The sequence below is a fragment of the Protopterus annectens genome, chromosome 2.part0 (assembly GCF_019279795.1).
Source record: "Protopterus annectens isolate FY-2018-M chromosome 2.part0, PAN1.0, whole genome shotgun sequence".
Lineage (NCBI taxonomy): Eukaryota > Metazoa > Chordata > Ceratodontiformes > Protopteridae > Protopterus > Protopterus annectens.
In genome coordinates this window covers 695,985,855-695,999,767 of record NC_056728.1, presented here as the reverse complement: position 1 = coordinate 695,999,767, position 13,913 = coordinate 695,985,855, and the positions used below count along the sequence as shown (strand labels likewise).

Here is a 13,913-nt window from a genome sequence, read left to right as displayed (position 1 = left end):
TACTAGATACATGTTTGACCTATTCAAATGAGGACTTTTGTTCACATTTAATAATACAAGAGCTTTAATTACATAAAATGGTTCATTAAATCAAGCTTGTAGAAAGTTATTAGTACCATTCCAAATGGCTTAATTTTATCCCAGTCAAAGAAAATGTGGTTCAAATCTACATTGTGTACTTGCTCACATCTCCATCATATTCCTTTTATGGAAGAACTAATTTTACTGATTCTGTCTGGGGTTTTCGAAATGCTCTGTGCAAGCATTTCCAATTAAAAACTTTGTGTAAAGGGTGTATATTTTATCAATAATAAGATATTTGTTTTAATATCTTCAGTTAACTGTATTGAGTGTCCTTTTGTTATATATTTCCAATATGAGATTTTGGGTGTTGTTTTATAGTTTATCAATATTTTGTAAAATTTTGAAATACTGTTTCCCATGTCAAAGTCATTATATATTATTTCATATATGTATTTCATAAATGTAGGTATTTCTTTAAATGAAGAATTGTTAATTATTCTACTTAAATCTTGCGAATATGACAGAATACTATGTAAAGTTAACCAGTCCTGTTGTGGAATTTGGTATGTTGCTTTTTATTTCTTGCATATCTAAAACTTTTAGTTCTTTGATACATTGGAGCCAACAAACAAATCCTTTCTGTTCCCAGGAATTAATAATTTCTCTCTGTATTTTATGTGGAAAGTTATTTGTGACTATAAATGGTATTAAAAGATCAAACCAGATTTTTAAATCTATATTTACAGTAATAAATGTCCTAAACGAGTCAATGTAATAATTAATCATACTAGTTTTAGTGGGTTTAGTTATGTTATATTTCATACTAATACATAATATGTGCCATGGCAAATTGTTTTTATCTGTTATTTGAAGTTTTTTTGTAAATCAAATTCATTTATTGATATTAAAGTTAATAATTCTTTCTAATTTGCAGAGTAATTTAGGTTTATCCAATCTGAGATTGTTTTAGATATTTATGCTTTTATATATGTTTCTTTATCAGGAAAGTTTAATCCTCCCTGTTTCCATGGTCCGACATGATGTATTAAAGCTATTCTGCTTCTTTTGGGAAACCATAACAATTTTATTAGGCATTAATTTCTTTCTTTAAGTATATTCCTTTCTGGTAACAGTTGTATTGCCAAGGCTATATATAGGATCTTGGGCAGTAAAACCATTTTTATTAACTGCAGTCTATCTTCAAATGTTGATATTATTTTGTTCCATTTTTCCACAGAGATTTTATTGTATTGATGATATTATTGTAGTTTTTGAGACTAATTCATTATTATCCTTGCATAACTCAATTCCTAAATATTTTAAGGTATATTCTTGTTTCCCTATGATGTGATCTCCCTTAGTCTGTAGTTCTTTTTTTATTTAAAAATAAAAATTATGATTTTGATTTATTGAAATGGAGTCCTGAAGTCATGCGAAATTTGTAAATTAATATATATAATTCTTTTAATGTCTCTTTTGTATTAGATAATGTTAGTAATATGTCATCAGCAAATAACATTCCTTTAGAATTGTATTGTTCATAAACATCTATTCCTTTGATTTTTATATTGTTATGAATTGAATCTGCCAATAGCTCAATAGCCAGAGCAAATAGAATCGGTGACATGGGACATCCTTGTTTAGTGCCTTTTGTTATATATATAGATTCAGAGGTAAAAGGACCTAACTTGACATACAATAAATTATTTGTGTGTATATATATATATATATATATATATATATATATATATATATATATATATATATATATATTCTTTACAAGATGAACAAAGGATACAGGAAATTCAAACAGCATTAGGATTTTGAATTAATAGTCCCAATGTAGGGAATCAAAGGCTTTCTCTATATCTAAGCCAATTATGAGTGTTTCTTTATTTTCTTTATTAATATAATTTATAAGAGAAATTATCCTTTTAATATTGTCAGGTGTGTGTCTATGATATATAAATCTAGTTTGATCATTGTTTATTATTTTGAATAGTGGTATTTTCATTCTGTTAGTTAATATTGTCATAAATATCTTATAGTCATTATTTAATAATGATATAGGTCTATATGAAAAGACAAAAACTGACAACCGCAGTCAAATCCGTGTAGTTTAATAAAAAGTTGTTAGCGCTTTCATGCACATACATTAAGTGCACTTCTTCAGACAACATTACAAAGAAAACACTGCATATATAGAGGCCATAATTAAGAATCAATTAAAATCAACAAAATCCCATTAACTTTTAAAGAGACATTCCATTCAAAAACCTACTATATGTCACCTACATAAATATTTGACATATAAATACTAATTTAAACCAAATATACACCAAATTTATAATATAAATTCGACTATAAATACAAAAAGATGGTTAAAAAAATCTTACAAAGAAAGATATGTGTATTAACATTAATAGTTCACATGTAAATGAGAAGACTTTTCATAATTTAAATTAATTCAATGTTCCAAGGCTTTAAGCTTAAGTAAGCATTTAATGGAGCAAACATCATTAATGCCTGGATAAATATAGGCATTAGTTTTTAACTGCCACAAAAGTTCTTGCTCCTCTAACTTTAAATGCCAAGGTCCACCTCTAGGATTCTTAGATACTTGCTGGACCACCATAAATTTGAAACTATGAGAGTTAAATTCAAGTATATGTTTAGCCAAGGCATTAGTGTTGCTACCTTTTGTTATAGCATAAACATGTTCATAAATTCTTTGTTTTAATTGCCATTCAGTTTTGGCAAAATAAAAAAACAGGACAAAACTGGCATGTAGCAATATAAACAACACCTTGGCTTTCACAATTAAATCTATTAGTAATATATTTAACATTCTTCACACAAAAAGAATTACCTGTTTGAATATGTTTACAATAACTACATCTACCACACTTGAACATCCCTACTTGTTTTTTATGATTATTCTGATGTCGGTGTGGTAATTCAAACAGAGATTTAAAGTTGGAACCTCTCCTAAAAACTATAATAGGCTTAGGACCCAATATTTTATTAAGGGAATGTTGCTCTGCTATAATATCCCAGTTGTAATATAGGATGTTCCTAAATTGTGAAGATAAATCATTATAGGTAGTTATAAAGCTGGTTACATATTTACCTTGATCATTATTGTACAAGGTTTGTTTGGTATCATTTTCCAGCTGTAGGACCACGTTGTGGTTTACTTCCGTTATATAACCTTTGGTTAAAAGGGGACCTAACATATTAGTGGATCTCTTGATATTTACTTCCTCATATAAATTTTTGATAATTTTTGAGGGATACCCACGATTAAGGAACATTATTTCTAAGTATTTACATTCCTGATAAAAATCTTCATCATTAGAACACATCCTAGAAGCGCGGACTAATTGTCCTTTTATTATTCCTCTCTTCTGAAAAAATGGATGATGGCTTGAAAAATGAAGAAAGAAATTACTATAAAATGGTTTTCTGTATATTGAGGTTCTAAACCTATTAAATTCTAAGTCCTTATGAAGCTGAATATCCAGAAAATTAATATACAAATCATTATATTGATATGCGAATTCTAAAAATGAAGTAAAAGCAGTCATAGTATCAACTAACTGTTCAGCATCAATATTGGAGCCTTTCATTATTATCAGAATGTCATCCTGGTAACGTGTATACCAGATGATGTTCTTCGCAAACAGTGGATGAGGAAATAAATATGTGTGCTCCTAATAAGCCATAATCGCATTGGTGAAGCTCCCTCCACATGGGGAGCCCATATTAATACAGATATCTTTTTTTGTAAGATTTTTTTAACCAGCTTTTTGTATTTATAGTCGAATTTATATTAGAAATGTGGTTTAAATTAGTATTTATATGTCAAATATTTATGTTTGTGACATATATTAGGTTTTTGAATGGAATGTCTCTTTAAAAGTTAATTGGATTTTGTTGATTTTAATTGATTCTTAATTATGGCAATGTTGTCTGAAGAAGTGCACTTAATGTATGTGCATGAAAGTGCTAACAACTTTTTATTAAACTACACGGATTTGACTGCGGTTGTCAATTTTTGTCTTTTCCTAGTTTGGTTTTGGTTTATCGTTTCATAGATCTATATGACTTACAGAGGTTTGGGGATTTGTTTTCCTTTAGGATTGGTATGATTAAGGAATATCTCCAACAGGGTGGTATTAAAGCTTGTGACTGAATTTCTAATAAAGTTTTATGGAAGAGGGATAGTATATTTGAAGGAGAACGTTTATATATTTACATAATTATGCCATCTATACCTGGAGCATTATTATTTTTACCCTCTTTTATTGTATCTGTAATTTCTTTGTAGGATATGGGTGCTTGCAGATGTAGTTTTAATTTTTCTGGTATTTTTTTTTTTTATTAGAACATTTTTCATCTTGTTTATATATATATATATATATATATATATATATATATATATATATATATATATATTCTTTTTGGAAATGTTCCATGTAGTCATTTCTATAGGCATCAAGAATGTCACCTGTATCTGAGACATTTTCCCTTTCTTTTCATGGCAGATACTTTTAATGTTATTAGCTTTTCTTGTGGATAAATTATGTAAATATTTGGGAGATGTGGTCAAGGTATTAATTTTTAGTTTTTCTAAAGCTTAAACTAGTTTTATGTGTTAGAATTTTGCTGTATTTATTGTTTAATACTTCTGCTTTCTTTTTCATCTTCAAATGATTTTGATTTTTTTCAGCTTTTACTGACAAAAGTTTGGATTGTAAATCTAATAATTCAGAATCCCATTCTCTGTTTTTTTATATACCAATTTAGGGTTTTACCCTATATATAAGATTTTAATGGGTCCCATATCATTATTTTATTTATCTCTGTGGTGTAATTGTTATCTAAGAAGAACTGTAATTCAGATAATAACCAGGGTTTGAACTCTTTAATTTTAGTTATTTATGCTAGAATTCTGGAGTTAAAGATTAATGGTTTGTACCCATTTTGAAATTTTAGTATCAATGAATTGTGGTCTGAAAAAGGGCAGGGGAGAAATTAATGATTTTAGAGTGCAAGTCATGGGCAGCAAATATTTTATCTATTCTAGTTTGGGTACCAAATCTGTGATCTTGATGGGAGAAGAAGAAAGATTTATCTTCTTTAAATTTGAAAGTATATACAAGATGAAATGATTCCACCCACTTGTTTAAATCTTTTGATACAGCAGATGTACACATCTGTGTTTTATTTGTAGTTTCAGATATATCAAATATACAGTTAAAATCTCCTCCTAATATTAAGTTGCCTTTATAATTGCTGGAAATGAAATCCAAGTGTTTTTTAACAGTTCCTGTTCCAATCCCTGGGAACCAGCATAGATTGGTGAGGGTCCATATTTTGTTATTATATTTAACTATTACTAATGACATAAGAGGCCTTCTTTATCTTCATACTTATAAATGATATCTGGGTTAATCGCATTTGTTTTCCATAAAATTGTTACCCCTTTTGTCTTTATCTTATAAGTGGATTGTGCCAATATAATATATCCTTAGGATTCCATTTGTAATTGTCATTTGTTTTGAAATGAGTTTCTTGAAGATAGACAATTTGTGCTTTGTTCAGTTTTATATATTTCAGTAGATTTGATCTCTTGCTAGGATTATTTAAGCCATTGGTATTTAAAGATAATAAAAAATCCATCTTAGGTTATTTAGACTATGTATTTTTTTGTTTTATTGTGACTATTAAACATTTTCCTCTGATAACTATAAAGTATATGTTTGAGCTTTTAAAGGAAATTATCAGTTTTATACTTTGAGTGTTTACCAATAAAGTAATGTTTTGGTCAGGCATACTAAAAATGTTTTTTGTGAAATAAATTTAAATTAATAAAGGTTAACAAAACTTAGAGCCACGCTAGACAAGGAATGAAAATCATTCCTAATCTGATGGATAAACCTAAGTCCATCAGATTATCACTCATACCTTGACAATCCAGAACATCTGAACTCCATAAATTAAATTGTCATATGGAGAATATTTAAATTGTCATATGGAAAATATTTTAATAGGAATAAGCAATATTTATATTATTTTGAACATATATAGTAATTTTATAGATTAAACAGACTTCTAATACAATATAAATGCCTACTTATTGTATATGCAATTAATATTTACATGAAAGATAGATGACAAGCAATTCAGTCATAGTAAAGTAGGCTGTATCATTCATAAACCTCAATAAAAGATTATAGCACACAGTTATTTAACATATTCACTCTTATTGATGAAGTCTTTCAAAACTTATTACTTAATATAAATAGATGGTAATAATATTTATACCTAATGTTTATAATACATTGTATTTTCCTGGATATATCAGAAGTTATATTTCATTGTTTGCCAGCATTAAGTAATCACTTTGTTTCTTTCTAATTTACTTAAAGCATCAAGTTTGTTTCATGTGAACATTGATGAAAGTTAGTGCATTTTAATTATCACTGCATCCCTCTTCCCCCATTTCCTACACATAAGGATTTTCATATCGGTCATTTCTTATTATAAAATGAGTGAATTTATATTTTAAAAACAACAAATTCACTTATTGTGATTAATGATTACAAGTTCCCTTTCCATATTCATAAATTGCCATTTTATGGCATATACTGATTTTTTTTAGATTTAAATGGCAACATTCTATTTAATATAATCAGCAAATGTTAAACTGAGTGATTATTGTCAATTTCATACTATTTATTCAGAATGTGATTGTTACATTCTGTGACATTCCTAGTGCAGGTTTCTATTGTTTCCCTTGAACGACTTTGTCAGTTTGATGTCATATATAAAACATTAGTTACTTTGGTAACAGCTTAAGTATACTGTATGGTCAAGATGTGTTACAAAACCACATTTCAAGTTAAAAGCAATTATATGACTTGTTATGCACATTTACGTATATGAGAAAGTCATCATGCTTCCCTTTGATATTCAAAATAGTCTATGTCATTTATGACAAGTTAAAACAGTAGTGCTATTATACACATGCCCATGTTATTAAACTGAGTGTCTATTGTCAATTTAATACTATTTGTTCATTCTGTGACATTTCAAGTTCAGGCTTCTATTGTTTATCTTGTACAACTTTGCCAGTTTGATGTCATGTATAAACATTAGTTACCTTGGTAACCACTTAAGTATTATATATGGTCAAGATGGGTAACAAAAACTACAATTCAAGTTAAAGCAATTACAGGACTTGTTATGCATATTTACTTATATAAGAAAATCATCATGCTTCCTCTTGATGTTCAATGTAGTGTATGTCATTTATGACAATTTAAGACAGCAGTGGTATTATGCATAAGCCCATGTTATTAAATCCTGTCTTTAATATCTAAATTCAGCAGACTGCTTCATCTTATATGACAATTATATATTTTATGTCTAGATTTACTAAAATCATGCATTACATAACTATCGTGTGTTGTTTTTTTTGTCTGTTGCTTAGTTATTTGAGAGACCACAAGCTGTAATGCTTATTCTTATTATTATCTCTTTACAAGCATGTTTATATAATCCATAGACTTTAAATTATGAGGCCCTTCTAGTTTCTTATTTGTTATAAGTATATTTCCATCCTTACTTACACACATATCAGTACTTCAAGCAGGGGCAACAATAGCCATACAGTTTTGCCAGAATACCATTCACTAGTTCATGTGGTATGTTTCCAGGCTGTTCTTAAAATATCCAAACCAATATTTGTCCTGTTCCATTTTACCAGCCTGCTCCATTCAGTGGCCACATTGCCAGTGAATCATTCAACAAACCTCCCATTCCCACAGATATTTCCATGAAGGAAATCTGATGACTCTCTAGCAATTCCTGGCAACCCCAAACAGCCCTAGAATCAGCTATCCCCATATGCCCAACACATCCAAGCAAGCTCACCTCCCAGGACATTGCAAAGGGTACTGCACAAGACCAGGTGCTCTTAGTCTTGTACAATAACTCACACTTCCACTCTTATGTAAGTCCTTAATGTGTTTGGATCAAAATACATTTTAAATATAAAATTGTGCTTATTATTATTTTTTTTTTATCGAGAATCAACTTAATGAGCTAAATGAAGTGTTGGGAGACCATCAATATGTGTACATGTGGTTTAAAACAGCCCCTTTATTTTATATATATATATATATATATATATATATATATATATATATATATATATATATATATATTTATTTATTTATTTATTTTAAACCAAAACCTTCATTGTCGTGAATCATCTTGGAGGCTCCTCACAGCCGTTAAGCATTATCGCCACTCTGCCTCCATTACAATAGCAACCTGGGAGCGTCTGCTTCTCTTAGTCTGTCTGTGTACTGCATACCAGAGGCTCGCAATGCACCTGAAACAATGCTAGGGTTAAGTTTGGGGTTAGTATGCATGAGTAAATGGAGGTGAAAGTGTAAATATGTGCAACTTCAAATAAGTCTGAGAGTATTTTTCAAATCTAGTTCATATCCTAAAAGTAACAAATAAAATACCAACACTGTGCTTACTTCACAAGTAATTGATTCATAGGAAATACAAGGCTACTGAGTCTTGTGACTATTTACTGCCTTGCCAATACCCACCCTGAGATTATACCTCCTTTATCAAGGGGAACTAGGCCAGTCAATACAGGGGTGAATTTGTGAATATCCATCCAATCGTCCATTTACTAAAGGAAGATAATGCATCACACTGCTTCAGTTATAGAGGGACTCTATTCCAGAGGTAAGGACATTTTTCACAATGAACTTACCTCTCCACCCTATTTGATATGATAATGACAATTTAGATGCCTTTGTCTAATGTTTTTGTAACTATTTGATTTATGGTAAAACACAGATCCAGGATCGCTGGGTCCCTAATGCCATTGAAGGCAAGGCATAGATCTCCCATCAGAAGTCTTTAAGGTACTGAATAAAGGGACAGTGATTTTAGTCATTTCTGGTAGCTTATGGGTTTTCTTAATTAGGAACCTCTGGGATATTTCTAGTTGTTTGATGTGTCTAGTGAGGCACATGCCAAAGGGTGTGTTGTATTTGGTATCTGCCCTAACTGATGCTGAATATAAGAGGACAGAGACATCTGTAGATATGGATGATATTCATTTGACAATTAGCTGCACTAACTAAAAGGAATTTCTTACTACTGTTGTTACATGATGACCAATTTCTAAGGCCTTTGATAACATTCTTTTTATGGAGATGGCTGATGTCTGTGTTGTATAGAGAGGGGTTGTTTACCAAATGTGACAGTATTGCTTCTTTTATCATTTAATTTAAGCCCATTTTAAATTTAAACCATTTTACTACAATAGGTATTTGTGAGTATAATTCTTGTTCAATGGCTTTAGCATCAGAGGAGGACATCTGCAAACATGGTTAGTCAGAAGTGCTGGTTCATGGTCTGGAGAATAGAAAAGTAAATGCCAAACAAAAGAAGTCAAGCACTGAGCCCTGTAGGACACCACTGGTCACCTTCATACTCCATGATGAGACACCTGCTATAGCAATAAAGAGGATATGTTATTATGGCCAACACAATATATGTATGTGTACAGAAAAATAAATGTTTGACACTGTTCCTTATTTTATACATTTCATATGAAAAAAAATTAAAGGCTGCAAATAGTGTGCTAATTTCTCACTGTTACACAAAAATATCTTCAGTAAGTACCCGATTTACATAGAAAGGCATTAGCTAAGATGCATCTATTGTTGCAAGCTAAATGATCTGATTTACAGTCCTCATTGTATAGAAGCTCTGAGCTATTACAGAGACACTAGAAGAAGACAATTGGAGTGTAATAGTGTCCTCTCTTACACTTGCCAAGATGCATTATGTTTATGAGAGGAGCTCCCTTGTCAGCCTCAGTAAGAAGCTGAGATCCCTTATAAGATCCTCCAATGCTAGCTATGAAAACAAAATCGCCACTGATTCTAAGGACAACCACAAAGCATTCTATAGCTATGTCAGGAATCTCAATGGCAACACCCAGATCTGCTCTGAGTTACAGCACAACAGCATGAAAATTACAGAACCAACTGATATTGCCAACATCCTAGCAGATAGGTTCCATGCTAACTTTAACCCCCCACCCCGTGCTAACTTTACCCCCCCACCCCCTAAAGGGTCCATATCTATACAGGAAGAATGCAGAGTCCCTGTAATCACAACTACACAGGTAAAAGCTGCACTCTCCAAAGCCAAAAACACAGCATCCATGGGACCGGACAACATCTCAGGCTGTATTTTACACTAACTTTAGAACGAACTGGCTCCCCACCTAAGCACCATGTTCAATCATAGCCTTACATCAGGCTATGTCCACTGAATGGTGTACAGCAACAGTTATCCCACTCCACAAAGGAGGAGCCACCACTGATCCCTGGAACTATCACACTATTAGCCTGATGAGCCTGGTCTGCAAGGCCATGGAATGTATCATCATGGAACTCATAAACAATAACATTGGTAACCTCAAAACATTGGATTCCCACCCAGTTCGAGTTTGTGAATGGCAGATCATGCCTCCTGAACCTGATCAACTTCTTTGAGGCAGTCACCAAAGCCGTAGACGAGGGTAAGGTGGTTCACGCAGCCTATCTTGACCTCGCCAAGGCTTTCAACACCATCCCCCATTATGGAATTATAGCTAAACTTACTAAACTAGGTATAAATCCCTACATCACAAGATGAGTTGCCAACTGGCTCACTGACAGAACCCACACTGTAAAAGTTGCACACTCCAAATCTGACATCAAACCAGTGACAAGTGGAGTACCACAAGGTTCAGTCCTGGGGCCTCTCCTGTTTGGTGTCTACTTCTCTGAAGTACAGGCTAACACAGAAGGCCTCTGGCTAACGAAGTTCTCAGATGACTGCAAACTAGGAGCCATAGTCAAGTCCCCAAATGATGTGTAAATCCTACAGAAGGGCCTCGCTGAGACAGATGGCTAGTGTCAGAGCCATGGCCTCAAGCTCAATGCCAAAAAGTGCATTGTCATCCCCTTTGGTAAAAACTCTGTACCCATGAACTACTACATAGACAGCAGTCTACTTAATACCGAGTGTGTGATAAGAGACCTTGGGACCCAGGTGGACAGTAGTCTGTCTTTTGATAGTCACATTGCCACAGTAGTCAGGAAGTCCTTCTATGTGGCACACCTCATCATAAAAGGGTTCTCATCCTGGAAAAAAGAGGTCAATGTTCCCCTCTACTCAACGCTCATTAAACCCATTATAGGAGTACAACACCCCTTTTAGAATGTACCTCACAAGACATCTGCAGCAGCTGGAAAGGCCACAGAAGTACCTCACAAAGAGGATTACTGGCCTCAAGTAGATGCCCTACACTGACAGTCTCAAAAACTCCAGCTTTTCTCCATAGCATATCGCCTACTCCAAGGTGATCTCTGCCTAACATATAAAGCTATGTCAAACCCAGAGCTGTTGGACATGCTGCACCTAAATAAATCCCAATCCCTCTGAACTACACACTCCAGGGAACTAAATCTTGTCATCACAATCAACAGGACATGCTAGAGAGATAGATTCCTGTCCCATAGACTTCCCATACTCTGGAACAGGCTACCCATTCATGTCAAGCAAAGTTCTTCATTAGCAGTCTTCAAGAAAAATCTTGATGAGTGGATGGGAAATAGGAAATACACCCCGGGGATCACTTCTGTGTCTCTGCTAAGCAGTGGCACAGGAAAATAACTTTCTTGGGTGGCATAAGTCATGGAACCTTGTTGGCTAGGCTTACGTAGGCCCTCTGGCTGATAGCCTAGTACCTACCTATGAAGCTATGTACATAACCTGCCAATTTATTTAAAATATCACTAAAGCAAAATGAAAATGGGCTGTAAATGTCGAGTAATTGTGTAAGGACAGTAGTATTTTACATTCAGTGATGTGTTTCAAAGATTTTTTGACACTCCTGTCTAGTGTTATGTGATCAGTTTTAGCATGCAAAAGTGTCATGTAGTCATTTGTGAAAGAAAAGGCCAGGCTTCTTCACCATACAGAAGTTCTCATTCACCAGTGAATATCAACAAAACAGTGTCTTCAAAGCAGATTCCAGTGAATGTGACCCTTTACCAGAATCTTAACAAATTCAGTTATTTTAATTGCCATTATTTGTTCAGTTTAAATTTGTATCTTAAAGACATAGTATGATCCTGTATGTGTTCTAGCTGAAGTGTGATTCTCAAACAATCTGGAAATATATTGCTGATTAATAAGTATATTTCTTGGCATTTTAACCTTTCAAAGTTCTGCATTTTCTTAATTCTGCCTGACTGAATTATTTTATACATTTTCTGGCATTGTTTTGATTCTCATCTGCCGTGAAATTGTTTTTTCCCCTCCCTCACACGCTATTCTTGTAGTGTTGTTGTAGTTGGTGGCTTTGCAGTTGCCCACCCCTACTGTAAATTTGATCTGGGACACACCTTCCAGTCTGGTGTTCACTCTACTTAATAGAGAAAACATTTGAGAAGGCCAGCCCACTTAGGTTCTTAACCTTGAATTTTTCTTCTGCTCCTCCTTCCTCTCTCCTTGCACTTTACTAAAACAAATTGCACTTTATTTTGCTTTTGCCTCTTCTTAAAAGTACTCAATTGTATTTTTTCTGCTGCATTCATTACTGCTTGTTAGTACCCTGATTAAATTGATACTGTTATTCTAAGTTTTTTGGTTTAAGCACTTGGGCTTCAGACCAGTTGCTTTATATTAAGAAGGTTTACGGTCTGCACTGTTGTGGCAGGACAGGTAGCTTACATCCTTCTAAGTTGAGAATTGCTGACTGAAGGCTCAATGTCTGTTATTCTAAAAGTATATTAGTTCTGGTTTAAGCACGTGGGCTTTGGGCTAGTTATTTTACATTAAGAAGGTTTGTGGTTTGCACTCTTGTGGGAGGAGAGGCTGGATTCTGCCCTTCTGAGCTGGGAATTTCTGGTTAAAGGATTATTGTGCCTGCTTATCTGAACTGTTTCTTTCTGAAATTAGCATACCTTGTTTGCTGTAGCATAGAACAAATTCAGGTATGCTAAATCTAGCTTTGCTTGTATAACTTGAGCACTAATACAGGGCATCTTTTTTGGAGAAGGTTCCTCTGCACCCTAGTGACAAGAGTGTGCAGTCAGAACTTGTCTGATTTCTGACTGCTGGAACAGGGCTCAGTTTTGAGCTTTTTTACTGGTTAATTGGGTAATTTGTTTAAATCAGTTTGCTCGATTTCTATTGTTATATAAAAAATTGCACTTTATTCATCTGCTTTTTCTATATTTGTGTTTCTTCCTACTTTAGTGCATTTATTCTGCTGCATTTATTACTGCTTGTTAGTAGCCTGATTAAATTGTAACTGTTATTCTAAGCCTTTTGTTGAAGCACTTGGTCTTCTGACCAGTTGTTTTACATTAAGAAGGTTTGTGGTCTGCACTGTTGTGGCATGACAGGTAGCTTACATCCTTCTAAGTTGGGAGTTGCTGATTGAAGGCTTAGTGCCTGCTATTCTAAAAGTGTATTAGTTTTGGTTTAAGTACTTGGGCTTCGGGCCAGTTATTTTACATTATGAAGGTGTGGTCTGCACTCTTGTGGGAGGAGAGGGTAGATTCTGCCCTTCTGAGCTGGGAGTTTCTGGTTAAAGGCTTATTGTCCCTGCTTATTTGAACTGTTTCTTTCTGAAATTGGTACGCGTTGTTTGCTGTAGCATAGACTAAATTCAGACCTGCTGAATCTAGCTTTGTTTGTATAACTTGAACACTAATCCAGACCATCATTTTTGGAGAAGGTTCTCCTGCACCCTAGTGGCAGGAGTGTGCCATTAGAACTTGTCT

At 33.3% G+C, this 13,913-nt stretch overlaps 1 pseudogene; it reads left to right on the top strand.

Moving 5' to 3' along the window:
* Positions 1-13,913, top strand: part of LOC122793198 — a 487,465-nt pseudogene that overhangs the window by 466,030 nt on the left and 7,522 nt on the right.